Source organism: Pteropus medius, unplaced genomic scaffold (genome assembly GCF_902729225.1).
Source record: "Pteropus medius unplaced genomic scaffold, Ma_sr-lr_union100, whole genome shotgun sequence".
Taxonomy (NCBI): domain Eukaryota; kingdom Metazoa; phylum Chordata; class Mammalia; order Chiroptera; family Pteropodidae; genus Pteropus; species Pteropus medius.
Window position 1 is genome coordinate 27,061,624 of NW_024354502.1, and position 13,966 is coordinate 27,075,589.

The following is a 13,966-nucleotide window of genomic DNA, read 5'->3' on the forward strand; positions in this document are numbered from 1 at the left end:
AAATAAAAAGTTCAATATACAAAAAACTGAATTTTCAGATGGGGAGACAATAGAGAAGAGGGAAAAAAAAGTCTTAAATTTTTTAGAATTGATAAAATACAAGGATTCTGAGCTATAAGAAGTCCAGTGAGTCATGAGGAGGAAAATTAAAATAAATCTGTATGCAGACATCTCCACACTTAGAAAAACAGATTAACTAGAAATGGATTACCATTAAGAAATTACGAAAAAAATAGACCAATATCAAAATGATGAGGGAAAAATAACAGAGGATGTAAATATATACAGACTATATCATCTAAATTACTGTTCAAAACAGTTTTAGGTGAACAAAGACTGAAAACACTTCGAGAGCTTTACTGAAAGAATTATAAAATGATATACTTCAGCGAAGAGAGATGAGCCCCAAAAGATGGAGAAATATATAAGGAACAGTGATAAGGAAAAAATTGGAATTTTTTTTTTTAGGAGAGGCAACCCTTGGTTGACCTCACAGATTGCAAGGACCTTGTCAGCTTACAATCCCTTATTTTTTATTCTTTACACCTACAGCACCTGGTCTTCCTAGGCGGTCTCCCATTCAAGTACTAACCAGGCCCGACCCTGCTTAGCTTCTGAGATCAGACGAGATCCAGCTTGTTCAGGGTGGCATAAAAATTGGAGATTTTTGAGATAAACATAAATAGATATTGTTTGCAATAATAATAGTAATAGTAATAATTTTAGAAGAGTTAAGAACAAGTTGGAACTAACAGGTAGAAATAATAGGGAATATAAAAGAGGTGTGATTAAGTAAAATTATAGTAAGATCATAGCATTGTTAAGGAAGAAAGCACAGATAATAACTGTAGCATTTGTTAAATCTATTAGCATGTAAAATTTTTGAAGAATAAAGTCTAAAAATAAAAGGAAGAATACATAGTTCCAAATCTGGTGAGAAAAACTAAATAATAAAGGGACAAAAAATGCAATTAAAAATGTTGACTCAATTTATGAGAAGTGAGCATTTTTTTTTAGAAAAGCAAATTAAAATAATCGCATATAGAAAAATAAAAAATAGTAATAAATACAGGTCTGTAAAATATTAAATCAATGTAAATGTATCAGTCTTGTTAAGTAAAGGATAAAGGTTTTCAGAATAGATTTAAAAAACAGTTCTATGCTCTTTATAGCATAAACCATAAGGATTCAAAAAATATGAAACTGAAAGAAAATAGATACACTAGAAAAATATGAAACGAAAAAAGTGGAACAATAAATATCAGACAAAGTATACTTTAGAGCAGAAATCATTGCAGAGGGCAACAGTTTCATTTTGTAACCATAATACTAATCTTCAGCTAGCAAACAAGATAACAATTCTGAAATTTTATGCATATAACATGGCCTTAAAATATATAAAACTAAAACCGGCAAAATTACAGAGAAATCTAGAAATCCACAATCACAGGGAAGAATTTTAACACATTTTTCTCAGAAGCTGACAAATCAAGTAGGAAAAGTTAGTACATATATAGAGTAGTATGAACTACATAGTTAACTAGCTTGATCTAATGGAGATTAGATAGATGATAGATGATAGATAGATAACTAATCTATCACGTAGCAAGTGGATATTCTTTTTCAGCACACAAATTGTTTAAATTTTCCATGAAGTCATCAAACATCCACTCCCTATGAGCCAATGATACTATACCACCCACAATGTAATAAAATTCAAAATTGATAACAAAGACCCAAACCTCAACAAATAAAATTTACCAACATATTTAGAAATAAGCAAAACAACAACAACAAAAACAAAAAACCTAAATCAACTATGCTTCTAATTTATAACTTCATAACAGGGATTACAAACTTTTGAGATCTAAATTATAATGATAAGACTACACATTAAAATTTGAGGTATACTTCAACAAATGGTGGTGGGAAAACTGGATATACACATACAAAAAAAATGAAGAGGGACCCTTACCTTATACTATATACAAAAATTAACTCGAAATAAATTAAAGACTTAACTGAAAGTCTTGAAACTATAAGACTCCTAGGAAAAAAAATAGGGGAAAAGCTTCATGACATTGGATTTGGCAACGATTTCTTGGATTATGGCACCAACAGCACAGACAACAGAAGCAAAAATAGATAAGTGGGACTACATCAAACTTAAAAACTTTACAGCAAAGTAAACAATCAACACAGTGAAAAAGCAACTTGCAGAATGGGAGAAAGTACATAAAGAATTTCTACAACTCAACAATGGAGACCCAAACAATCCAATTTAAAAATGAGCAAACAACTTGAATAGACACTTTTCCAAATAAGATATACAAATGGCCAACAAGCATAAGTTGCTTAGTATCACTAATCATCAAGGAAATGCAAATCAAAATCAAAATACATACATACAATGAAATATTATTCTGCCTTTAAAAAGGAAATCCTGTCACATGCTATACAACATGGATGAACCTTGAGGACACTATGCTAACTGAAACAATCAAGACACAGAAAGCCAAATACTAAAGATTTTACTTATATGAACTATCTATAGTAGTCAAACTCTTACAAACGAAAAGGAGAATGGTGATTGCTAGGGGCTGGGGGAGAGGGAAAAGGGTGTTGTTTAGTGGATATAGAGTTTCAGTTTCACAAGATGAAAAATTTCTAGATGTCTGAGATCTGTTGTACGACAATGTGCATATAGATTACACTACTATACAGTACACTTAAAAATGGTTAAGATGATAAATTTTGTTCTGTATTGACAACAATAAAAATGTTATGCTATACATATGCCAGTACAAAGAAGTGGATTTGTAACCTTCTATGCCAATGTGGAAATAGATGAAAAGTAATTAATTAAAAATTAATGGGGCGTTGTTCAATTTAGCAAGTTAAAGAAATACGAGTAAACTAGTATAAACCTAGAGAAATTTCACAACACTCTTGGTATTTCTCAATGTAGTTGTCTAAAACAGGAAACCAGAACACAGATTCAGAGACTGGTTCACTCAATAGCTAATCATTTGTTATTTTGAGGGATAGCAAAATTGTCCTCTATCAAATGGATCGTTCATACAGCCCAAAGAAACACTGGGGCAACATCTGAACAGAACTGAGGAGTAAGGCAACTAGGTTAAGATAAAGAAGCTGAGGAGAAAATGGGAAAATTCCTTTAAGATTCACGTTCAAAATGTGGTCCCCAAACCAACATCTACGTTATCTGTGAGTGGGCTTGGTCCCAGACCATTTGAATCAGAATCATCGGAATCTGCATTTTAACAAGATCCATAATGATCCATACATCAAGAAATGTTATATATATATATATAATAATGTCTATCTGTTATGTTACACATTTATATATACATCATATATACATACATACATACATACATAAATACACACACATGTATAGTAGCTTCTGAAAACCAAAAGATTTGGAGGTTTGGTTTTAATGAAAACTACCTCCTCCAGCATTTAACTATTTGGCATTTTAACTTCTATTTAAGACTTATAGTACATTCCAAACACCTCTAATTAACTATAAAATCCTCAGGCTAAGTACCTTCAGCCTGTAAAGGAGTTAATAAGGGAGACTGGAGTTCAGTGAAGTTGATGCCTAGTTTCCTGGAGGAACAATAACTTACAGCTCAAGCCTGAGTTGTTTCTTCCAGGCCAAAAAAACAAGAGACCAGCCTCTAAAATCTTACTTCAGTTTTTGGCGTGGCGTGCTTAGGGAGTGTGGAAAGTGAGACGGAGGGGAGACAGTGAGAGGAATGAGGGCTGCTAGGGATGGGAGGGGGAGATGGAGGCCCGCCCTAACACTAATTAGGTTTGAAAGAATACTGGATGAGTACAGCCAGCGTGCTGAGAAGAAAGGAACCTGAGCAGCTGATGCTAAGTTCAGACTAAACTAACTGCAAGTCCCCTGAGGACTTCACAAGGTAAACCTGATGGTCTTTGTCATTTACAATCATTATCAGGCAGGCTGCTCCTGTAATTTTACTGGGGAGCCAATTAACAGATCCCTGAAGCGACGGGGGAAATGTCCCAGCCCTTGTCTTGTTTTTGAAAAGGAAAAATAAGGCAGCGTTTGTGCTGCTGTCTCCTGATGGTTGCGTCCTGTAAAAGCAGGGTGGGGGGATAACTTCAGACAATGCAATGACTCCTCAGCTCAGGTGAATGGTTGAAATTAGCCCTTTGCCTTCATTTACTCTTTTCTCTCTCTAGCAACCTAAATTACCCTCCAGATAGCCCAGCAAGACTTGTTACTTTCTTTTCAGATATAGGAAAAGCTGACCATCTTTCTCTCTTTCTTGTCTTCGAGAAAATATCTTTGTAGCATTTCATCTTGCAAGTGGGTGGGGAAAGGCCACTAACGCACTAACAAGAAGGCAGTAAAGAAGGGCCCTTCTCCTCTTAAATGTATTACTCGACCCTACTCTTTCCCCTAACACCGTCTTTTCTCTTGCCCTCCTGTCACAGTCAGACTTTTTAACTAGCTGTCTACATTTACTACTTTATTTCCACATCTCTAATTCACTACTTAAACCACCTTAACCTGGCCATAATCCCCGTTATTCTGCTAAAAATACTCTTTCTCAGATCATGAATACATTTAAGTCACTTAGTATAGTAGGATATTTACAACAAGCCAGACTTGAAGCCTCAGCAGAATTCAACATAGTTGATCTCCTTCGTCCTAAAACCTTGTCTTCCCATGACTTCCGTGAAACAACAATCTTCTCGTTTTCTCTTTTTCTTTTCTGATTATGCATTCTCACATTACCTTCAGCTCTCCTTTTATACAACACAATTAGGTATGAGCTTTACTCAAAGCTTGATTAGGGACCTTTTTCCCTCTCAAGGATCACCGAGTGATCCAGATAATTAAAGAAAACTGGAAAGCATATACCTGAAATTAAAAGAACAGGGGCTACTGACCTCTAGCTAGCCATTATTTCCATGCAAGAATGTGGGTCCGGTTTTACCAGATTTTTAAAAAAATTCCAGAGAATTTGAGAATTCTGGTTTTTATATAAAACTGTTATGCTTTTTAATTTTTGTTTTAGAGCTATGCTAAAGTAGCTGTAGCAGATCAACCCTCACTCGAAGAAAAAATTTTTAACTGGATAAAAATTTTTGAAAATATCTGTTCGAAGTGATCATAGAACAACACAGTAAGAACTGAATGGCTAAGGTCTAAGAGAAAAGAAAAACACTAAAATGAACTCACCATTCTATGCTGTTTTTCCTTCAAGGCATGTGCCAACTACTAGAGTAAGTGGTACTAAACAAGAGATCAAGTTGAATTTTAAGGCTGAAAGCTTTCAGCAGTTTCCAGCTAGAAAGGAAAAAAATTGGAGTTGATGGTTATCTAGGCAGTTAAGAACTGAGGGGACCTGGTTTTGGAGGAAAGAGAATTGAAAACTGTGAGCATGACTTTCTGCGCTGCTTTTTTCCCTGAGGGAATTGTTTATTCCTAATAGTTTCAACATGAGAAGCTGAGAAGCTAAGAAGAAAGGATCGACCATAAACCTAGAAAGCTAAGTGGCATTCAAGGCCGAGCAAGGGGGATGGACCCAGGTAAACAAACTTTGCTTTCAGTTAAGAGTCTTGAAAGGTCTACTTTAAGATTACTTCAAACTAGAAATAGAACAGGTCACACAAAGCCTGAAATTAGCTTTAATGCTTCTCATTTCTTGATTATATCAAGGTGATCAATCCCTACTATAGCTACTTATAAGTAAAAAATTAACTCTCTCTGCTGGAAGTTAGCATTACACAGAGTTCCTATTCTTTTTCTACACAATAGCCGGCACTCAGTAAAATGGTTGGAGTCAGTCTTATCTCTCTGCCTTAATTTAGGCTTTTCTCTAGCAACCTAAATTAGCCTTCGGATAGACCAGCAATACTTGTTTCCTTTTAGTTTCTGAGATATGGCAAAGCCGATAGCCTCTTTTACCCCTTTGTTCCTTTAAGAAATGAGTAAATAATTACTATGAATGACAGTGGGGAGGCTCAAATGACCAAAAACCAAAAGAAAAGAAATAGAAAATGGAGACAACCCACAGATCATCCAGATATAATATATAAGACATAGACTTTAAAGTAACTATAATTAACATGTTCAAGACATTGGAGACACTTCCACTTGGGCACCAGGTATGGAGAGACAACCCTAGTTTGATAGGTGTGTGGATTCTACTCGCTTTTTAACCCTGAAGGAAATAGACTAGGAGTTCTGTTGCAACGGTGATCCAAAGGGCTACTTGGACACTTCACCTGGAAGAGCTGGACAAAGTGAAGCAGTATCACAGAGGAGAAGCCCAGAAAAAGACCTCCATGGAAGCCAGAGTGAAGCCTCCTATCTAACTGTATATGGTGTGCATGGGCCTGAGCAAGCCCCATAATGCACTGAACAATGTCAAAGACATCCACCAATGTCAACAAAGACTGGAGTCAGAGCATCAGCACCATCGAGAACCTCAAGGATGTGCAGAATGTCTTGTGTCCTGCAGCTCAGCCATCTTCTCCAGCTGTGGAGAACCTCAAAATCATCTCAGTGCCCCAGATTATGAGGAGACCCAGGACCTCATTAAACCAGGGGCTCTCCTGCAGGCCCACTGGAAGCTAATGGACCTGGAGTGCTCCCAAGATGGACTAATATATAAGCAGCACTGCAAGGAAAGTGGGAACATGCACAATATGACCTTCATCCATGACTATTTCAGATGCTTGCAGTGACTCTCAGATGAGCTGGCTAAGCAGCTGTGGATGGCACTGCAGAGTTTGCTGATCATCATCCCCATGACTCCACTTTGCTAGTCTCAATTGTCAGGGTCAGGGAAAAAAATTGATTGGTGCATATCTGACCAAAAAAATCAACTAGCTTTGTTCTTTCTGGAAGGTCCAAGAATTGAAAAGAGAAAATGTTTGCCATCTTGGACAGAACCATGACTATGGGAATCGAGGGCACGAAGGCAGACATCGGGAGTCTGCCAAGATGTGGTTTGTCTGCCTCCTGGAAATCCTAAGGAAGTACATCCTGGATGACCTCATCTTTGCCAAAAACCTGATAGTTAAGTGTTTTCCTCCCTATTATGAGGTTTACAGAAGCCTCCTGAACATGTACCACCAGGCCCTGAGTACATGGATATAAGAGCTCAAGTTGGAAGTCCTAGAAGCGAATGAGATTACTAGCTGTTGAAGTGGGTCTCAGACACCAGCATAAGCACAGAGATGATGCAGAATGTGGAGCTGGTCCCAGAAGTGAACATCAATGCCCTGGAGTTTTCACCTTCCCCAACATGGTCTCTGAGCTGCTCTGCAGGTACACGTCAACTCTTGCTTCAAACACCATTGCCTAGCTGTGGAAAACTCTAGAAGCAGACAAGAGACTGAGCCTAAAGCTGACCACAGTGGCACCACCACACCACATTCTAGATGTCTGAACAGATTCTTCAAGTTGCTGCTCAGATATGTGATGATTTGAAAACAAAGGTACTAGTTTGTGTCTTCAGCAAATGAATTCTTCGTTAAGTAGGTACAAAGATGAAGCTCAGTTGTAAAGCTGAACACTTTAAAGAATACTTTGGAAACTGGCAATGCCCACACTGTGTTCAGGGTATGATAGTCATCAGCAACAACTGCCAGAATCCATAGTCAGTCTAAAAAAGGAAGTATTTAAACACTGAAATGAAGAGGGCGTATATCTGAACCAACCACGCAGGGATGGGATTTGAGACACCATTGCAAAAGAGAGCTGCGGCAGCCTGCTGGAGCAGATCTTCTTGAATCTGAGCAACATCTCAGTGAGCTGTTGCCAAAGACATGGCTGTTAGGTTTGAATGCTGTAGACATTATCTGTGTCACCTAGGAAGAATATTTCAATGATTTTGCCAAAACTGAAAAGTCATATAAAAAAGAAGACAATGACAAGTGGTAGCAGGGTTAGCTGTGGGCCCTCATGCAGAAGCACATCTCATTCTGGAATACAAAGGAGCATAAGGAGGGTGCAGGGGGATGGTCAGGGAGGCTGAGTAGCACCACCTTCTATTCCAGAAGTAGCTCTCAGATTTCGCAAAGATACAGGCGGGCATGGTGACACTATTGTTACCATTGTAGAAGTTATTGAGCTAATGGACCCTTTTCTGCTCTACCTGAAAGTCCTGACTCTGGTCAGCAAATGCCCAGACATAAGGGACGAACCCATCAGCACACTGCTGGCCATGTGAAGTGATGCCAGCAGGCACGCAAAGCAGATCATCATCAAGACTCTGGAACAGGGCCCGATGCAGGCGAATTCAAACTACGTGCCTACCTTCAAAGAAATCATAGTTCTGAGCCTGAACGTGGCAAAGCTTCTCAAGAGGCCTGTCAGTTTCCAGCTTTGTGTACTTTATTCTGCACTCATCAGCCTCACCCTCAGAAATATATTAACAGTGACTCTCAAGGGTTCACATTAGATGTTTTAGTTTCTCGTGCCCATCTCTTGAGGTGCTGAGCATGCTGTTTGTGAGGTGACCAAGCACACGGCCTCTTGACAAGTGGTCGGCTGATTGTGATTCTTTAGGCTTTCTCATTTTTTACTGTCAACATCCTTTGTGAGGCAGGATTCTGATGCAAAATGCCTCGTGGTTGACTGTTTATCACAATGGTTAAAAGATGTGTAGAAGGGAAGAGGCTCTATCTTTATTCATGTCGTGGTCTTCACTCACTTCTGCCTGGTATAATTTCTGAAACCTTGCTGCATAATAAAAGAGTCTAAAATCCTGAAGAGAAATGAAAAAAAGAAAAAGAGAAATTGAATGACAAGATGAATAAATTTACCAATTCATTTAGTAGCATTAATCGTTTTCCAGTGGAGTCTTTAGGGCTTTCTACATATAAGATCTTGCCACCTGCAAAGAGAGAAAATTTCACTTCTACCTTTTCTATTTAGATGCTTCCTTCTACTTTATCTTGCCCAATTGCTCTGGCTAGGACTTTCAGTGCTATGTGGAATAAGAGTGAAGAGAGAGCACCCTTGTCTTTTTCCCGATCTTAGAGGAAAAGTTTTCAACCTTTCACTGTTTTTGACTATGATGTTAGTTGTGGGTATTTTAGAGGAAAAGCTTTCAACTTTTTAAATTGTTTTGTAATTTTCAGCCTACAGTTCTTTCACCTCTTTGCTTAGATTTATTCCTAAGTATTTTATTGTTTGTGATGCTATTGTAAATGGGACTATTTTCTTAATTTTCTTTTCAGACTGTTCATTGTTAGTGTATAGAAATACAACTGACTTTTGCATGTCGATTTTGTATACTGAAGTTTCACTGATTTTATCTATTAGTTCTAACAAGTTTTTGTACATACAAGATCATATCATCTTCAAACAAATATACTTTTATGCTTTCTTTCCAATTTGGATAACTTTTCTTTATTTTACTTGCCTAATTGGTCTGGTTACAACTTCCAGTACTATATTGAATAGAAGTGGTGAGCGTGGGCATCTCTTTAAATGTGCATATTTGTGGTTGTATCCTAAATTTTTTTTAGAATTTTATACATAAAATGCCTGACAATTCCAATGTTTCAGTTCCTAGAAATCTAATTATTGTTTTTGTTCCTGCTGACTTTTATCATTATCTGCATTCTCTTAGCTTGCTGATATTTTATTTCAAACTTATTGTTGATCTTAGTCTGTGGAATCATTTGGACCTAACTGTAAAGATTTTAAAGCAGTCTACCTCCCAATAATAGCTTTATAACAGTCCCCAAGGTCAATTGCATGCCTGTAGGCTGTTCACTATTTGGGCCCGGCTACCTGCTGCATCCATAGTATATAGATTTTTTGTTTGTTTTTCTTTGTTTTGGGGTATGGGTCATAAAGAAGTCCTCTACCTTTTATGTAGCCATCAATATTTCAAAACATTTTCTATGCAGGGTATATTTGTTCTTCAGTGAAAGGGTTCTACCAGAACACCTGTCAACTATGACAGAAGCAAAAGTTTTTGCTAATTTTGGCTAAAAAGCAAATGAGATGTTTACATGAGTAACTTTGAGAAACTCTGTCCAAAAGCAGAGCTATGTAGGGACCAAGTGAAAGTATGAACAGAGATGGTAGAGGTGGATGCCAATAAACTCAATTATTCTAGAATTTCAAAACTATCCAGCATTTTGAGGAGTGACAGTTTTGCAGAATTAGGAAAGTAAAAGAACTCTTGGCATGTACACTGGCATTCTTATGGAGGGCTTCTTTGGCAGAGACGGTGACACAATGGCTTAATGAATCAGATTGGATGCTATTGTGTACATGCAGTTTATACCATAAAATTGTTATTTGCTTCTAGAGTTCTATCATTACACACACACACACACACACGCACATATGTATCTCACATTTGTACCCTTTTCTTTACCTTTCTTAAAAGATGACTTTAGATAATCAATTATAGAACCAAACAAAATTGACTTCCTGTTCCTACTACATAGATTTCTCTGGGACCTCCCAGGTTGTGGGTCACTCCACAGTGACTTGAGTGGGATTGGTAATGAAGAGCAAATTAAAACCTTTGCAACCAGGAAAAGGGAAAGTTAATGTTATCACCCTATATCGGGTTGTCTTTCATCACTACAGAAACTGTTCCATTATTTTGAACAGCAAAGGCCAATCACCTTAATAGTTCAACAATTCTCCTAAGTTGTCAATTGATTTTACACATGGATTTTCACCTGTGGTTTTGGTGCTTGAATCTGCTTTAAGAGCCTACAAACAACATGACTCAGAGTCAGATGATGGGATATGGAATCCAACCAGCACAGTGGTACACAGAGTAATGATTAAAATCTGCTTCCAGCAGACAAATTTTACAGGAATAAAATACACAGATATTTGAGAGACGGAAATACTTGCTTTGGGGTGCCTGAAAGTCATCGTTATTCTCGTAAAATAAAAAGCAGACAGCTATAATCTCAGCTGACTGAATTTCTGTTGTCCTGGCTCTTGGAATAGCCTCAAAATAAGTTTTACTTTGATAGTAAAAATAGAAAACACATACTCAATAAGCCTTCAGCTTTTGCTGAGGGGACCAGAGGCTTGATCAGGGGCAATAGAAATAAGTCTGACTTTAATGGAAGCTGTGTAGTTAGGGATTTGATTTAGAAGTCTCCTTTAATGAACATCCACAAATTAACGCACACTAAAATGGACTTGTCTCTCTACAAAATTATCAATACTGAGTTGACTGCTGCTGGCATTTGAAATCATGGATCTAAGCAGTAGTGCTATCTAAAATGCATGCAGATTATGGACATAGAAAATCGGATTGGATGCTGTCTGTGTAGAGGTAGCGGAGCCCTTTATCGCAGTCCGTCCCCAACATTGTCAGTGGCGACATCATTGTTGAATTCTGAATAGAGCTAAAAGGTTGGGTCACTTGGTGTGGTGAAAGGAGAGCTAGAGCTACTTAACCCTTTTCCCATTTGTCCCGAGAATACTCGCTGGCAGTGCCTGCAGTGGCAGGGTTTTCCCCGAGATAATTACTCACGGATTACAGTCCTAACCTTACCTCTGAAGTTTGCCATGAAATATCTCACTTTTATTATTATTTTCATATCACTCTAGTATACTAATAGTCTTTGGAAGCAAATGACATCATTCTATTATAGCATTCTGTTTTTAGTAGTGGTATTTCCATTTACAAAATATAGTGATTCTCGACTGCTGAAAATGTAAAATCCTAGAAAACGTAGCATTCCTACGCATGATGTTGACATGGTTCTCGAAGAGTTGTTAGCCAAAGAGTCATCTGATGAATCCAATTTATGTATCCATTTCTGTTACATTAGGATTAGAGACAAGTTCAATTTAGAAATAACCCCAAGAACAGTCTTTATGTTTTATTTTCACATTGAAAATCAGTCAGACTTGCTTCAGCCTCAAAGAGTGTATTTATGTAAAATTAAATTAATGCTGGCAGCTGCACTTTAAAAAAAAAAAATGGGAAATGGGTTAAGCCAGTGACTATTTACCAACCACCATGGAAATATTTTAATACTGTATCAACCAGTATTGTCATACAAGTGCATATTAGCAACATCTCAAATCTCTCGAGAGACTTTTCTAGAAGTCCTACTACTTTCTGGGTGAAACGTGATATTTATTTGGTCATGCAACAGAGATTATTTTGAAAGTTATTATTTTATTTTTTTCTAATCAAAGTGATTGTTAGTTGCTTGTCTTATTTATTCCCTCCTATTCTTTCTTCAACTCACTCTGATGGGTCTTTCCTTTAGATACATCATAGAAGCGATTCTTGTCCAGATCACCAGGGACCTTCATGTAATTCAGTAGAGCGGCTAATTTCCTGTTCTTATTTTACTAGACCTCTCACCATTTTACATAGATTATCATTGTCTTCTTCTGAAAATTCCTTCTTCACTTCACTTTCCTGATACCTCACTCTTTTTGTTTTCTTCCTTTCCTATTGGTCACTCCTTCCCAGGCATATTTTAAAAAATCCCGTTATCAACCATTTAGTGTTGGAATGTTCCAGAGCTCAGACCTAGACTGCCTCATCTTCTCTATGTTTATTATCTTCTTTGGTGATCTCGTTCAAGTCCTTAACTTTAAACATCTTCTATGTTGATGACTTTAAAATTCATATCTTCAGCCCTCACATCTTCCCTGAATTTCAGGTGTTTACTAGTTTCAACACCAGGATACCTGATAGTATGTGAAATTTAATATGGCCAAGACAGAAATACTGAGTCCATCATTCTCTTGGCCCCAGTTCCTCTCCTCCTCCATTATACTACATCTCAGTTAGCTCTGCTCACATAGTATCCAATTGCTCAGGCCAAAGGAGGAAGGCCCTATCCTCTCCTTTCTTCAAGTTCGTATCCAAACTATCAGCAAGTTCTGTCACTTCTACCTCTAAAACATACCTTGGTTCCATCTTCTCACGGTCCCTCTATTGCCACTACCTGCTTCACCCTAGTTCATCACTTCAAAACCAGACTATTTTCTTGGCCTCCCAAGAGGTTTTATTTTAATTTTGAAGTAAATTAGTTTCGAGATTTTTTTTTTAAAAGGCTCATTGCCCCATTCACTGCTATATTCTTGACACTTAGAATAGTGCTTCACACCTATTAGGCACTGACTAGATATTAGATGAATAAACATGAGATTTCATACCAAAATCTTGCTTAATTCACAAATAAATTTATAATTCTTCAGAACATGTGTCCTGAAGTTTCCCACCGCTAAAGACATGAACAAAAGCAGTTTGGAATAACGGCAGCTCATTATTTTACTGCTATCAGAAATACTCTCTTCAGGTATCTCCACACATGGGGCTCTGATCTGAGACTCAGAGGAAATCTTTGGAGCCTGCTGCTGAGGAGTTAGTACTCCAAGAAGTCTGGAAGAATTGTTCTTTCAAAAATACTCTTCAGAAAATGAGCCCTTCCTTAATCCATTTGTTTAGACTAGACTATTAAAAGTTTTACATTTAATAGAACCTACCGTTTTCTTAAGTCACCCCAACATTTTCCAAACATGCTCCTCACTGCATTCTCATTTTATTCTAGCCTTTTAATAACCTCAAAATGTAATAACTTAAAAACCCTCATTAGGCAAACATTGTCTTTCTCTTAGGGCTGGGGAAAGTCTGAGCACCAGTCATGTGTGGAATGCAAAATAAAGAAAGGAAGCTAGTTTTAAAGGTAGAGAGACCCAGGCTGCAGTTCTGGCTCTGCTGTTTTGCTGGACATGAACTCGAAGAAGTGGCCTAACTTTCTTGAATATCATTTTCTGACCCAGGAATGGTTACTAATACTGCTTCCCTTATAAAGTCAGTACAGGCAAATTCTACCTGGGTCGATGCACAGAGGTAAAGTGCAGTCCCCATGCCTGGAGCTAGCTGGTTTTGGAAAACTGCCTTGTTCTGGATTTTCCCTTCAAGGGCTCCATTTT

General features: G+C 37.5%; 2 pseudogenes; one reads left to right on the plus strand and one right to left on the minus strand.

The window, feature by feature from the left end:
* Positions 1 to 543: 543 nt before the first annotated feature.
* LOC120595849 (uncharacterized) lies at positions 544 to 662 on the minus strand (annotated as a pseudogene).
* A 2,133-nt stretch (positions 663 to 2,795) lies between these two features.
* LOC120595595 (exocyst complex component 3-like) lies at positions 2,796 to 8,487 on the plus strand (annotated as a pseudogene).
* The last annotated feature ends 5,479 nt before the right edge of the window (positions 8,488 to 13,966 follow it).